The sequence below is a fragment of the Castor canadensis genome, chromosome 8, assembly GCF_047511655.1.
Source record: "Castor canadensis chromosome 8, mCasCan1.hap1v2, whole genome shotgun sequence".
Classification (NCBI taxonomy): domain Eukaryota; kingdom Metazoa; phylum Chordata; class Mammalia; order Rodentia; family Castoridae; genus Castor; species Castor canadensis.
The window spans coordinates 30,995,633-31,010,912 of NC_133393.1; the positions used below are offsets into that span (position 1 = coordinate 30,995,633).

The following is a 15,280-nucleotide window of genomic DNA, read 5'->3' on the forward strand; positions in this document are numbered from 1 at the left end:
TCATCTAGGCCAAGAGTAGAAGCTAGAATTCACCAACCTCATCCATGAGGTAAATATAGAAATATAAGCAGACAGGTGTCAATAGCTATCACCGCTTCTCTGAGATCTAATTAGAGCATCAATCATTAGCCTGGTTCTTCAGGCTTGTGTGTTCTGAGTTCTGTGTTGCATATCTTAAGTTCTAAATTAGGAAACCAAATTGTCTGCATTTTGGATGCCTTTCTTCTTTCTTCTGATGTATTGTTGTTTACTAGAAAGATTGATGGCAGAAAGAACAATCAGGCTAGCTTAGCTGATTCTGTTCTCCAGTCAAACCCTGGTTCCAAAATGAACAGGATACTGTTCATTTTAAGAATTCTGGCTTAGAACCTTGGTTTAGAAAAGAACAGGATACTGTTCAGTACTAGAAAGAGACCCTTTTCTTTACTGTTGAAATTCTAACACCTTGCTTTATGGTACCAAAAATAATCACTGTTCCCATAGCACCCAGTTTACTTCCTCTTTTGTAACATACACTTCACTTATTTACAACTTACTTATTCATCACCAGACTCCTCAAGACAGATTGCATGACTACTGGGCTCACCTCTGTGTCTGTGCCCTTAGCAGAGTGCCTGGTACTGAATTGCACCGAATTTTTTGTTGAAATAATAACTTATGAGTGTTTTCAATTAAACTGGATATATGAGGGGGGCAGTTTTTCAACTTGTCTTAAACTATTTCCTCTTTGGAATGAACAATTTCTTTCTCCTGACATGGAAGAAGGGATTCCCATAATATCACAACCCCATCCAATGTCTGAAAAGCTTTGTGCTTCACTGGATTCCTAGATAAGGTTACGAGGATGAAGCCAAGGATATCTCCAGTGATGTTTTGGTAATATAAGAATCCAGTTTATGGAGTAGTAGAAACCTAGAAGATAGTAAAGAAAATCATAAGAGAAGAGCGAGTGGGGACAGTGACCACAGCAGAAGCAGTGATTGGAGATGCAGCGTGAAGATCTTTGAACCAAGTACCAGATTTAGTTGTGTGATTGTGATCTTGGGTAAATCACTTAAGTCTTCTAGAATTTGGAGCAGACAATCCAATAAGGACTGTGTTCTGGTTGTTCAGGCCTGTGAAGCCTGGTCCTAACTTGTGCACTTCTTATTCTCTAGGGATGCTTTGTGCTAGGAACTGTGGGAAGTACAAGGTTGCCCAGGACAGTACTTCTCTCCAGTGAGAAAAATTGAGCTTATGCTGGTACTTCTTCTTTCATACTCCACTTCCCTACTACTTCCTAAGGGAGCCGAGCCATCTCAAGGGCATGCAGCTTACTGAACACTCCTCCTTCTTGTTCAGAGCTTCTGTTTTCAACCCAGAATGCTGAATGGGACAACTCCAAGTTAAAGCTAAAGACAGAAGCCTAGGAAATCAGTTCATGTAGCTCTCAATCCTCTGAACTCTAGCTCTGTATACACACACACACACACACACACACGTGCACACACACATACACACATGCATACCTCACATTCATACTCTAGCCTCACCAAGATATCCCCTAGCCCAAAGGGGAAAGTTGGGAGTGAGTAGGAGTGCAATGTACTATAGTAAAAAGAGCACACATTTGAGATCACACCTGACTTTGTGTTATAGCTTCACTTTTGTGATCATGAGCAAGTTATTTGCTCAGCCTCTCAAATCATTAGTATTCTTATATTTCAAATGGGGACAGTAATGGGAAAAGAGATTGTGTAGGTTTTAGAGAGGTAACATCAGTAAGAACCTAGCATCTCTACCTATTTTCTTTTCATTCCTTTCTTCTCCTCTCACCCATAAAACTTGTACATCATTTACAACATTTCCCCTCCTGAGTGAGGAATGCAGCAAGGTGGGAAGTGGGGAAATGGAAAGGTGGCTTCTCTTCAGAGTGGATATCACACTCTGCTTCCCCTTCCAGACTTGTCCTGTGTAGCCTAGAAGCACCAGAGCTTATCGCAACAGCTCTCCACTCATTTCTCCCCAAACCTCTACTGCACATCTATGTTTCTTCTCAGTTTTCTTTCTTCATAGTACAGTAAATGAGAGCTGTTTGGAATCATCAGACTGTACACAATAGCTATAATATAAGGTAGAAGTGCTAGGTACTTTGAGAGTATGTAAGATGTTTTTTAAAGTTCTGAAATGAGAGGGCAAGGAAAGGGACAAAGGGCCTGGAAAAGTGAAGAAGATGGATGGATTTAAACTGGATCTGGATGAGTAGATGCAGCTGTTTGGAAATGAGCAAAGGCTATGTGTTTGGGGATAAGCCAGGTTGATGAGGGAAATAAAAAGATCTATGTAAAAGTAAAGGTGCTTCAGAATGGGTTATCCATCTTTCATTCATTTCCTAGCTGTGGAGCTTCTGCTCTATGCTGGGAACACAGTTTATAGGACAGAAATGGTCCCTACCCTATGAGCCCTCAGTCTAGTGACAGAGAGACAGGAAAAAAAGAGGCAAATAAAGTCGTTACAATTTCCAACTGGTACATTCAAAGACCCAGGGCACTGGAAAGAATAACTGGGAAGAGGATGTACTTAAAGATGTCAGTGGTCAAGGAAGACCTCTCTGAGAAGAGGCTGGGCATGTTTAAGGAACTGAAAGGAAGTTCTTGTGGCCTAAGTTCAGGAGGAGAGAGGCAGCCCTGAGACTGGAAGGGCTGGAGATGATTGGCTCACCAGGTCTTGTAAGCATTGGTATGGACCTGAGTTTTGTTTTGCTCCAACTGGGGAACTGATGAAGGTTTTTAAGTAGGAGAGTGGTCACAATACAATTTATGTTTTGAAAGATTTCTCTTTCTACAATTTGCATGTTGTCTATTGTTATCTATGGCTGCATAATAAAATTGTCACAAACTTAGCCATCTAAAACACTATGCATTTCTTGTCTTACAGTTTCTGTGAGTTAGGAGTTCAGGGATGGCTTATCTTTGTGCTCTGAAAAATGGGTGACACTGTTGTAAGGTTACCACAGCCCATGTTTTGCAAGTGCCCAAGCCTAGTTTTTGCTTGTTCATGTAAAGTTAATTAAACTGGGTCACTTTGAGCAAGTCATGTTGTCTCTTAAACCTTTGTTACCCTGCCTATAAAATGGGAATAATAACACTTACCAGAGGATTTTAGTTAGGGATGAATGATACAATGCTTGTAAACTATCAACTCTGGAGACCAGGATATAAGAAGATAGTCAATAAACCATATGCTCAGTATCTTCAGGATTGACTCAAGTGAACAGAATATTGAAAATATATGAAGAATAATTTGCCAGGCAGACTGGGATGTTCATGTCATGTGGTCCACACATTTTCTCCTTGGAAGGAACATCTATATGGAAAAATGAGTGCTGTCAAAAACTATTTTGTGAGATGGAAAAAGGGCAGAAGGAGGTGGGCCTTGGGAAAATATAGCTCCAGTGAAGGGCTTGGACTGCTCAGTGTGACTCAGACTACTCTTCATGGTCTACAACAGAGATCTGGTGGCTAGTGCTTGCTCTTGGCTGTTCTTTGAGGTCATCAGGCAGACTCTGCTCCCTCTGCCATACCCTTGGGTGGGTTATAATGTGATTGACTTGGCTATGTTTTAGCTGCTTGGATTCCAGGTCTGTGAATACGGTCCCCCATGATTGGATGTGGGTGTTTCCTGAGTTGACACTGTTTCCTAGGATGTTCCCTTTTAGTCAACGTCTAAGTTAACTGATACTAATGTCCTCAAAAAATGAACAAATCCCAAGTTGGAGAGGGCTGGATGTATTTTGTAGTACAGTTCTATTCAACATATTCTAAATACCCATTTACTCAGTAAGGTTGCTTTACAGATGAGAAAATTGAGGCTTGGCAGGAATTCTTTATTTAAGGATAGAGGCAGAGTCCAGACCTTGTCTGTGGATCCTTTTCCTATACAGTTTCCACCCCAAAAGGCCTTTTATATGGAATCTTTTTTTCTATCAAGCAGACCCACTTTTTGAAAGCCTTATATAGAATTCAAATCCACCAAAACAAATAAAATAATAATAATAAACCTTTGTTTCTCCCCATCATTATGAGGATTATGAGGTCTGTGTCCAAACAAGTCCTAGTAAAGTCCCAGTACAAAGCAACCTTCTCTAGCGGGGCTTTCCAGCTAAGAGTAACCAACTTGACTCCCAACCACGCCCCTCACCCTTCATTGTTTTCAACGCAAAGACTCTAATGTAAGAGACCAGGAAGGGTTAGCTGAAGGGGCCTTTCCTTGGCTCCGCTGGTTTCCCCTGCCCTCTCCTCCAATGCTTTCAGTCCAGTGGGCTCGATGGCTCCCCAGCGCGGATCCGATGGATCTTCCCCAAGCTGCAGCACGAATCAGTGCAAAAGGAGCTGGCTTGCCCGCGATCAGCTGGAGGCAGGAACCAAAGCACAGCCTCCCGGAGTTGCGCTTAAGTAACTGTCAAGCAGCTGTCTCCACCCGCCCTCCCCTCCCTGCACAAGTGACGCCGCCAGCCCCCGCGCCCGCGCCCGCGCCCGCGCCCGCGCCTCCCCCTCCTAGCGCTCCCCGCCCCTCCGCCCGCTCCTGCGCGGTGCTGGCTCCGCGCTCTGTGCCCCGCCACCCTAGCGCCCGCGGGCCCCGCAACTTCACCCCGAGCACCGCCGCTGCCGTGAGCCGACGCCGGAGGGCTGCCGGCGCTGGGGACAGCAGCGCGGGGACACGACTGTCACCCGCGGCCCTTTCTCCCTTCACTCAAGTGAGTGGGCTCAGGCTGTGCGCAAAGCCAGAGGTGCAGGGCAGCCCCGGCATTGCGTTGGAAAGGAGATTTCATGTCGGTGAGCATTGGTCACCCGGTCATGACAAGAAGCGATCGCCTTTAGGTAGGTGCACCTTTTTCAGTTGTTCTTTTTTGGTTTTGCTTACAACCTGGCCAAGTTCTTGTAGGAAAGGGTGTCCTCGACTTGCATGAGCGCTGCATGTTAAAGAACTGTTGGGATCAGGGCGTCCTCGATTCCTCCAGCCTGGCTGGTTTGAACATCTGATACCCACAGGGTAAAGAAGGGAAGTAGCTGAGAGAAAGGGGCACTTGCACTTTCTGCATGCAAAACTGAAGGATACCCTGGAAAGTGGAGGGATGGGCCAAGAAGGTTAGAGAAGCTTGTGACAGGGTCCCGGACTGGGGAATTTCTGGGTCAGGGAAGCACTGGACCAGAGGATTGGTGTGGCCTGGGAGGTGGGGAGGGGTGAGTGTGTGAGCGCCCACGAATGGGGGTCGTGGGTGGCCCCTGGCTGCAAAACGACTTCTGGCACCCAGCAGCAATGGAGACTCCAGCTCAGGGTAGGATCACAGTCTCCAGGGTCTTCCTTTACCCTGTAGGCTGAGCTTCACGGTATGACCTAGCCCCTTCCTCACCTTATCTGAATTCCATATTGGCCTGGGTATAGGATGAGAATTGAGAAGAGGGTGAAGAGAGGAGAAATAAGTTGCCTTCCTGCAGAAAGGTAGGGGGAGGGGAAATGCACCTGAGGACAGGAGCACCCTAGCAGGTGTCTGTGGCATGGGAGAGGTTTGCAGAAGTCAAGCATCTGCGGCTTTGCTGCCCCCTCCCAGCTCCCTTGCACAGGGCAGTGGACAGCCAGTCCATAGAGACTCCTCACTTTAGAAGAGAGTAGGTGCCTTTTGAAATTCAATAAGCAGAAGCCATCCAGGTGTTAAGACACCAAAAAGACTGTGTGAAGTGACAGCTCCCTCAGGAGCAAGAGAGCAAGTGGAAACCCAAGTGAACCTTCATGGTTCCTGTGGCATGGTTCCCGTGGGGAGAAGGAGGAGGCAGGAAGGGATCAGTGGTGTACATAGTGGGATTGGTGGCCTCTGGCTTCTTGTCTTGGAGATACCTGTATGTTGCCTGAGTAGCTGAGGAGAAATGGCTGAGCTTTTATCTGGGGAAGCAGTTGATTGTCTTAGTATGTCTGGGTATCTCCTCCCTGCTCCCACTTTCTACATGAGCTGCTTTCTTGAGTGAGCAGCTGCCCCATTGTTACCTGACACACAGTCATTTCTTCCTTTTTGTCTTTTATCTGGTTTGTCTGACTCTGAGAATATTCCCTTGTCTTTCCCACCCTGAACCCAGTATTCCTACTGGCTTACTTCTCCTCTTCCTCTTGTTCCTCCAGCCTTTTTGGATCAGTCTATGAGTCTGCCCACACACACTGTCTAGCTCCACCAAACTGTGTTTTATCTGCTGTCACAAGCAGGAGGTATCAGCTATGAACTCTCCCAGAACCAGCATCCTTACAGCCAGTCTCTAGTGCTTAATTAGGAAGCAGCCAGTAGCCACCCTCCTTTGCAGGAACAAATTGCAGGGGTGTGTCTGCTTAGGGCAACAGTGGCTTGAGGAAAGGGCCTCCCCCATTCTCTATCTGCCCTTCCAGCGCAGCCCTGATGATCCATCCCCAGAGCTCAGGGGCCTCGTCAGTAGAGATATTGCCAATGATGGCTTTTCCGCTGGAAGGTGATGCATTTGCCTTTCCCAAAATTTACTGCATCCAAAATATCTGAAAGCGAACATTGGAGAATCTGTTTAGTAAAAACACACGGCATATGTTGCTTTTTTCAAAAGACCCCCAATTGGTGTTGCTTCCCCCTTCCTCTGACACTCAAATGTGAGATTTTTGCTTTGAATATTTTATCCTTAGTATAAATATAAAGAAATACTAAGCTAGAAAGTGGGAAAACTGAAAGCATGTGCTAGGGAGTTGAATAGAATTCTGATTACCCAAACACAAATTCCAGAAATGGCTTCCTTCCCTTTGTTAATTACAAAATAAAATTATTTCCAGCAGAGAAGGGACCTGTCCCATTTCAAGGGTAATCTGGAGAAGTCAAGAGGGTTGAAGAGGAGAGATTTATGTCTATAGATCTTGGTAGCTAAACTCACATAAAAATCTCATGCGTTGGTATTGAATTCCATGGAGCAGGGCTCTGCCAATGGCTGCCAGGTGTCTCACTCTAAATCTGAGGTCACTAAACTGGAACCATTCCTATTATGACACCAAGCTACTTCTCTGTTATATTTCAGAATAATTCACATATTATTACTTCACTTTTCTGTCAAGAGATCAAAACACAGGCAAGGGCAGCTCTGGAGAGTGAACAGTACAGCTTTCAGATTTCATATTAAAGGATCAGATCTTGCAAACAACAGTCCCTTGAGTTTGCAAACCAGTGTTTTATTTCATCAGCTATTGCATTCAATGTGTTGGAAAAAATTAAAAAGCTGTCTTGTTTTTATTCTGAAAAGCAGTCAGAAGTCTAAAACCAGTTTCTTGCTTTTTTGGGAGGAAGTGATGGTGGAAGCGAAAATCATTTTATTTATACAATGGGTGCTCCTCCAGGCAATGGCAGATTTGACTTTCCACTTGGGTTTCCTATGCACTGGTAGCCATGAGCAGGGCCTGGTGCTTGTGAACAGCTCCTTTACCAGGGTTATTTTCATCTGCCAAGCAAAGCTCCATGAGCTGGGGGAGATAGACAGCTTGTGTTTGTGGCCATTCAACCAGAAAAGAATACCAGCCGAAATCAGACAATGAAGCAAGGGAATCAAGATGGGGGTGGGGAGAGGAGGTAGGGATAGCCCACACATAATTGTTTCCCCAAAGGCAAACCTAAGTGGGGAATGGTGTCATGTAAACACCCCACAAGGTGATTATTAGAAAGATTTGTTCACAAAAGGAAAAGGATTGTGATTATCTGCCTTCTCATTGGAAGGAACCCTTCTTTTGGCTTCATTTCTCTCTACTTTTAAAATCATATGGTTATCTGTAGTTTCTTGAAACAACATGTTGAGAATAAAAACCACACTCTTACGCACATCGAAGCCTTCATGTCAATTCAATGATAGGGAATCACTATTCATCACATCAGCTATCTTAAATGAATTGATATTGAAACAGTCATACGTCCTCTTCCCTCTTCTGTACCTCCTCTCTGAGGCCACAAACTTCCTCTCTGGGTTAATGGTCCAGGTTTTTGTTTGATTTGGTTTGGTTATAGTAAGCTCATCCTACTTGGGTTGAAATGTTCTCTGAAAATAATAGATGTTTTTCTGAGTGTGGCAGGCTATCTAGAAAAGATTGTTTTACACATGACTCCATACTGGATTGCCAGAACACCAGGAAGAAAAGAAGTTGCTTCTATTTATTTTATCATGTATTGTTTACATGACACCGAGGCGTGCTGTGTAGGGGAGATGAATGCTTTTACACATTCATTACACTAATTTAAAAGGAAATTAGATTTTTTTCATAGTAAAAGCAAATGAGGTACAATATTTCTGTGTTGTACTCCATACGATCAAAATGAGCCTCTAGTCAGACCAAGGAGAGAGGAGTCATAAAAACAGGAGTATTTTTCACACTTTTTATCATTATAAAATATTATAACCTGATTGACAATCATTTTTATTCAGAGGCGGATTTTAATTGGGAGACTGCAGTGTTATGTAATTTAGGGAAATAGTGCTTTTTTGTGAACACAGCTTAACAGTGTGTTCATTGAGCACCTATTTTGGATTCTGGTCAAAGTTAGAATTCTCATTAATACAAAAGTAAAAAATATTGATTATACCTTCTAGGGAGGATAATCTGGTAGGGAAGAATGAGAAACCAATTGTGTTGGACAGTGTGCTGTGGTGACTACATGTCCTGGTTTGCAACATGTATTGTTAGTTCTTTTCACTATAACAGAATACCTGAAACAGGGTATTTATGAATTAAAGTGAGGTTTATTTAGATTGCCATTTTGGAGACTGAAAGTCCATGGCATGGTAGAGGCTTGGTGAAGGCCACCCTTTGTATCACTTCACGGTGGGTAGCTATGGTTAAAATGCTTGTAAGAGCAAACAAGTGATTAAACCTTGAACCAGGAACAGAAAGAGACTTGGATCTCACTGTCCGTTCTTAGAGCATGCTTCCAATTGATAAGAACATCTAAGTAGGCCCTACCTCTCACAGGTTCACCCCTTCGCAGTAGTGCCACTATGGGAACCAACCCTTTAATTATAATGAGCCCTTGGAGGACATTCAAACCTCAAATGTCCCTTAAATTGTAGCACCCCATATATACCTGGAAGCATAATTATTGATAGTACTCCCTTTGCCCAGAAGCATTTGGGTTTGGAATATAAGTCATCTGATCACCTCACCCTAGGGGGGGAAAAAAAACAGCTAAAGTAAGTCAGAGGAAGGATAGGGCTGTGATTGGATTAGTTAGTGAAGCTTTCATTCATGTGCCTAATATAAGAAACAGATAAATGAAAGGGAAAGGGGATCTGCCAGACACAAAGGGTCTGTTTGGTTCACTCCTGTGCCTAGGGCTTGCATGCTGCCTAACCAATAATAGACACCAAATGTTATTGAACTATCCGTGAATCTAGACTTAAGATCAAGATTAAAGGTAAGAAAGGTCAGGACTGAGAGGCATGACTGGCAGGGACGGTCACATGGGAAGAGTTGTGAAATAGGCTATTATTAATGATGATGACATTAGAACAAGGTTTGGCCAATGGCCATACCAAAAAAAAATTAAACTTACCTATAGAAAAAATATCTTTTAACTCTCTGTTTTAATGCTACTGGTTCTCACCTCTAGCCCTAGAAACATCCTTCTCCAGCAAACTGTTCAGAAAGGAACTGCAGAAACAATGACTCCATTCTCTTCAAGCTCTGTCTGTCCTTGTCCTCCAGGAAAGCTTTTGGAAGGGAGGCAAGGGCAGGAAGGAGAAGAGTACCTTAGAAATACAAAGGCAAGGCAGATCAATACAAACAGCACAGGATGTTTTCCTTCTACTACTGGGAAGAATAAATTCAAAATGACACTTTCCTGGAGCTAGAGCAACTCCCAGGGTTAATCCTAGTATGACATTTGATTTCCCCACTTTTTGCTACATATGAAGTTCTAGAATAACTTGACCTTGCCCTTAACAGTCTATCTTTCAATTAATATGTTCCCATACTAGGTGACCTGCTGATAGGTGAAGGTTCAAGGTTAAACTACACTACATGAAGATTCCAGAATAACTACCAGTTGATAAACCTTAAATGTCAAGCCATACCATACTTTTAGTTTATTGGTAGCATTTAACCACTTTGATATGATCCATATCCTCCCACGTTATAATCTAATTTAGTGTTGTCTGAATGGTGACAAATGGAGGTTAGAAAAGGGAGAGATGGGACTACGATGATAGATACAGGGAATCCAGCATTTATTAGGGTTCAGTTGCAGAAAACAGAATCTACTCAGCAAAAAGGACATAAAAGTCAACTGGCTTACAGAATTATTGAGTCAGGAAGGTCAAGGAAACACATGCTAGGTGGAACCTTGAAAGACACAGTATAAAAATGGACTACTAATGGACCCACTGCCTGAACTATAGTCAAGAAGCTGCCTGCTGACTTGAAAAGCTACTGGCTCTAGAATGAGGCTACCATAGCTGTGGCCACGAAACAGCCAGCCAGGAATCTAACACAGAAAACCAGGTAGCTCATAAGGTGACTGGAGACAGTGATAAGAGAGGAAATATGCTAGGTGAAATAATTGCCCCCCTGCCCCACCAGGTTTTGCTCATGTCCTAATTCCTGGAAGCTATATACATGGTCCTACATGATAAAAGGGACTTTGATGTGATTAAGTCAAGGACTTGACAATATCCTGAATTACCCAGTTGATTTCAGTCTAATTATGTCAGTCCTCAAAAGCAGAGATAATACATGACTGGAAGGAAGTTCAGAGAGAGGTAAGGTGAGGATTTTGAAGATGGAGGAAGTGTTTATGGGGAAAGAAATGCAGGAGGCCTCTAGAAGATGACAAAGACAAGATTTTTCTTTTTAATCTCCAGAAAGAAGGCTTGCTGGCACCTTGATTTTAGTATGGCGAGACTCACTTCCACTTCCACCTTAGTATCCAGAATTATAAGATAATAAATGCGTGTTGTTCTATGTATGCCACTATATTTGTGGTATTTTGCTACAACAGTTGTAGGAAACTAATACATATGCCCTCCTCTCATGTCTAACTTTGGATCTCATGCAACCACGTCTAATGAAAGTACCCCTGAGCTGCAGGGGCTTCTGGGAAGTGGTGTTTCCAGCTTCCAAATTTCACTTCAGGAAAGCACCCTGAAAAGGGGCCAGTGAGAAGTGAACACCAATCAAGCATATCCTGTGCAGCTGCCGTGGAGAGTCAGGGAGCCTTGGAAGCCACAGGTGGATGTGCCCAGACTCCTCACTGTCCTTCTCTGAGGGACGGAAGCATGTGGCAGAACAGAATTGGAGGCTTGAGATTTTTAGGAACTTTAACCAATGTTATTAAGTCATTAAGATACAAGGGAGAGTGGGGAGGAAGAAGGCTTGGAATGGCTGTCGGTTTTACCATGTTAGAAGTTACTATGTGAAGATAAGGAGATTGTATGTATCAGTATTAAGGGTAAATATCAACTTTCTGTAGCTTTACCCCTAACAATGATGCAACATACTGTACATCGTATTTTCCAAAGGTGGCCTCAACATTATCTCTTACCCCAAATGATCTTTCTACAAGGTGACCCTGATACTCCTTCCATAGAGAAGTGGGGGTCCTTCCCTTCAAAGTCATAACATTTTTGATCAATAGAGAATGTGAAGTTGGCAGAAGGCTGGGGAGGGGCCTCACTATGTAGCTTAAACCGGCCTCAGCCTCCCAAGGGCTGGGATTATACAATATACCACCATGCCTAGCTTGAGAAGGTACCTTCTAAGACGAGATCATAAACGATAACTCAACTTCTACTTTGTTGGCTAGAATACCAAACACCATATAAGCTGTCTGAGTATTCTAAGACCACTATGCTGTGAGGAAGCCCAAGCTAGCTGACTACATAGAGAGACCTGAGACTACAAGAAGAGAGAAAGGGGCTGGCCAGCTCTCGGCAACTCCATTGCCTACTTTCCCTGTCTAGCTAGCATCTGGCTAATGGGATTTCTAGCCCCTGAGCCAGAACTGTCTGGCAGAGTTCCCTGCAATGCCTCACCCTCCATTTTTGCTTCAGACCACTAATTCTGGGGATGTTTATTACCCACTAATGAATAAATGAATTGGCCTATACTGCAGATGCAGAAAAAGGTCAATTAAGACCGCAGTCTTGGCCAGGTATGGTGGTTCACACTGTAATCCCAGCACTTGGGAGGCTGAAGAAGGAGGATTGGGAGTTTGAGGCCAGCCTGTCTCAAAAAAAAAAAAAGTATATTGCCTTACTCACATTTTGATTCGTTTGATGGGGGAGGATTTTGGACAGTGAAATTGGTAGCATGAGGAGTTTCAAAGTGGCTATTCCACCATGTAAATAAGAAAGAATCCAAACAACTTTGGGGTTTTTTTGGCAGTCCTTGGGTTTGAACTCAGGGCTTCCCACTTGCTAGAACAGGTACAATACTGCTTTTTACTCTGGTTATTTTGGAGATAGGGTCTTGCTTTTTGTCTAAGCTGTTCTGGACAATGATCTTCCTATCTTACACTTGCCACAGTAGCTGAGATGACAGGTGTGTGCCACCTTGCCCAACTACTAGTTGAGATGGGTTCTTTACTATTTGCCCAGCTGGCCTGGAATCATGATCCTCCTGATCTCAGCTACCCAAGTACGAACAACTTTTTAAACTAGAGCTGACTTTATGTAGCTAGTACAGGTCCTGCAAACCTTTACTTTGGGAGTGTCCTTAAAATGGGGACCCGCTATGCAGATGGAGAAGAAAGTGACTAAACTGTCAGCAGTGGTCTCGCACCTGGGCACAGTTTACCAAGCCAGAGAGTCCCTACTTCCCCCAGTATACTGCTAGTTTTTCCTTTTCTACCACTTCCTTTCTAACTTAAGTTTGGTGTGCCTCAAGGTCTTGTTGAAAGGACCTTATATTTCAGTGGATTGGTGTTTCCAATTTCATGAATTAGGAAACAAAACTAAAGTTAACTGTTTTGTCTAAGGTCACAGTGCTAGTATGCAGAAGAGCTGGGTCAGCACTGAGGTGTTCTGATTCCTTGTTGGGGGTCTCTCTATCCTAGGATGCCCACCTCAGTAGCTTTGGCAGCAAAAACCAGGTTAAGCTGGAGAGAAGGAGGGCTGCTGTTTCTACCTGTCTTTCCTCTTCAATCACCAAAATAAGACCTATTTGAAGCCTAAATTCATTGAGGACCTGCAGTATGACTACTTTCTCTCACTACCTGACTAATGCCCTCAGCTGGGTACTTTGTTTTGTAAATGGGAACCTGTCCCTCTGATGACATAAGAAGGTCAGGCATTGCTCCCTTTGCAGGCTCCCACGACATTCCAAAAAAAGTTTGCCCTTTGAACCTTGCCATAATGATCTTTGGCCTAAAATATGATAGAAATGATACGTGATTTGGTTTTTTTTTTTTAATTCAAGGGTATTTTTCTTTTTTTAGATCTTCAATGTGTTTCTTCACATTAAGATATTTTCCAGATGTAATTTTTTTTTTTGGCTTTCTGTTGCAAAATGGTTCTCCTCTAATGGAAGAAAATAGTCAAAGCAAGAAGAGGCTAAGGGCTGACATTAACTCAAAATCTAAGGGCTGACATTAACTCAAAATACTGTCGTAAGTGTGAATATTATTATCAAACCTGAAGTGCTAAAAAGAAATCACATCAAGGGGAGACATAGTTTTTCATTTAGGGAACTAGTCTCACTCCTTTATAATCCAATTAGGGGAAAATAAATCTGGCCAAACCTTAAATGTAAGGTTCTACCTTCCTAGGCATAGATGGTGTATGCCTATAATTCCAGCACTCAGGAAGCTGAGATACGAGGATCACAAGTTTGAGGCCAGCCTGGGCTACATAGTGAGTTCCAGGGCATCCTGGGCAACATAAAGAGAACCTGGCTAAACGATAACAATAAAAAAAAAATAAATCTTTCTTCTGTCATCTCTCTAGGTAAATAATGGGTCCTTTGATGTAGGTACAGGGGTGAGACCTTGCTGAGTACAAAGGGAATCTGAAGCCATTACAATTTTAAAAGATAAATGCAAATCCCAAATTACAGATATGTGCATACATATCTCATATTGCATATTGATAGAGTGCCTCCTCTCTATTGAAACGCCCAATCTAAATAAAAATTACCTATAATAACAATAATAGCTATCATTTAATCGCATTTCTAGTGTGCCAAGCATATACACTAATTCACTTGGTCCTCACAATAACCTGAGATAATTACTCTTTATCATCTTATTGATGAGAAAATTGAAGCTTTACAAAAATCAGTAAGATGCAGAGCTCTGTTTTAACCAAGGCTGGGGCATGGGAGTCCAGGCTCTGGCTATGGATGTAGCACACAAAGGCTGCAAATTCAGAGCTCCAGTTCCCACAGCAACTAGCAGTCAGTTGCATGTTTGGGAAGCTGGAGTTCTCCCACTCAGCTGGGTTGTGGCTGCCAGCTCTTTTGGCTTTAGCGACTCAAATCTCAGACTGCCCACGTGGGCGGAGGTTCTCAGTTAATATCATGGTAATAATGAGGCTCTTTGGGACTCTATTGTAATCACAGAGCAGCTTTTCCACATTATCCAGCCGAAAGGTTCATTATTTCAGCCCAGTACGAAACATGCCTGTGAAGGTGCCCTATGGTGAGGAAATGGACAGTTTTTTCTTTAAGTCAGCAACGCCTAGCTGCACCTGACTGATAAACAATGCCACATCGGTAGCAAGCCTTCTTCTTCCTAGCACATGACTGTGTCTCACGATGTCTCAGAGATCTGATCCACTCCACAGAAGGGGAGGGAAATGGAGAAAAAACAAGCAAGAGAAAAAAAGGAATTATTCCTTCTCCTTTCTGAGGAAGATTATTGTCTGATCCGTGTCCACATGTAAAGTATCCCTTGATCAATTTTGTCTTAATTACCAAACGTAGGAAAACAAGATAATTGTTAATTCATGCAGCTTTAATTTATGCATAGGAAAATTATACAGGACAATTACCTGCAGTTGAAGAAAAATGAATAGTGTCAAATCTGGTTAATGCACGCATGATTTACCCTTCTGTCTCTCTATCAGAAAAGATTTAAAGTGGTAATCAATCTCAATGATATGCAGACTTGCACTCAGAGTATTTTTCCCTTTGATTTGCATCACAAATAGAATCTCAGATTTGGACAAACTGATGTGAACATAATTTCTGGAACAATAGCTGTGATTCACTGACTTAATTCATATTTGATCTTTTCCAGAAGTGCCCATTTTTCAAATCAATGGAAGAG

The 15,280-nt window shown here is 42.9% G+C and overlaps 1 protein-coding gene across 7 annotated transcripts in view; it reads left to right on the top strand.

Annotated features, from left to right (window-relative positions):
* Ripor2 (RHO family interacting cell polarization regulator 2) overlaps positions 1-15,280 on the top strand; it is a 219,050-nt gene that overhangs the window by 128,867 nt on the left and 74,903 nt on the right. Inside the window, exon 1 of one of the 7 annotated variants that reach the window (XM_074082765.1) lies at positions 4,580-4,859. The exons of the other annotated variants lie outside the window; for them this stretch is intronic. The gene's annotated coding sequence lies outside the window, so the exon portion shown is untranslated. Of the gene's footprint in view, positions 1-4,579; positions 4,860-15,280 lie in introns of those variants that run through there. 7 annotated transcript variants of the gene reach the window in all.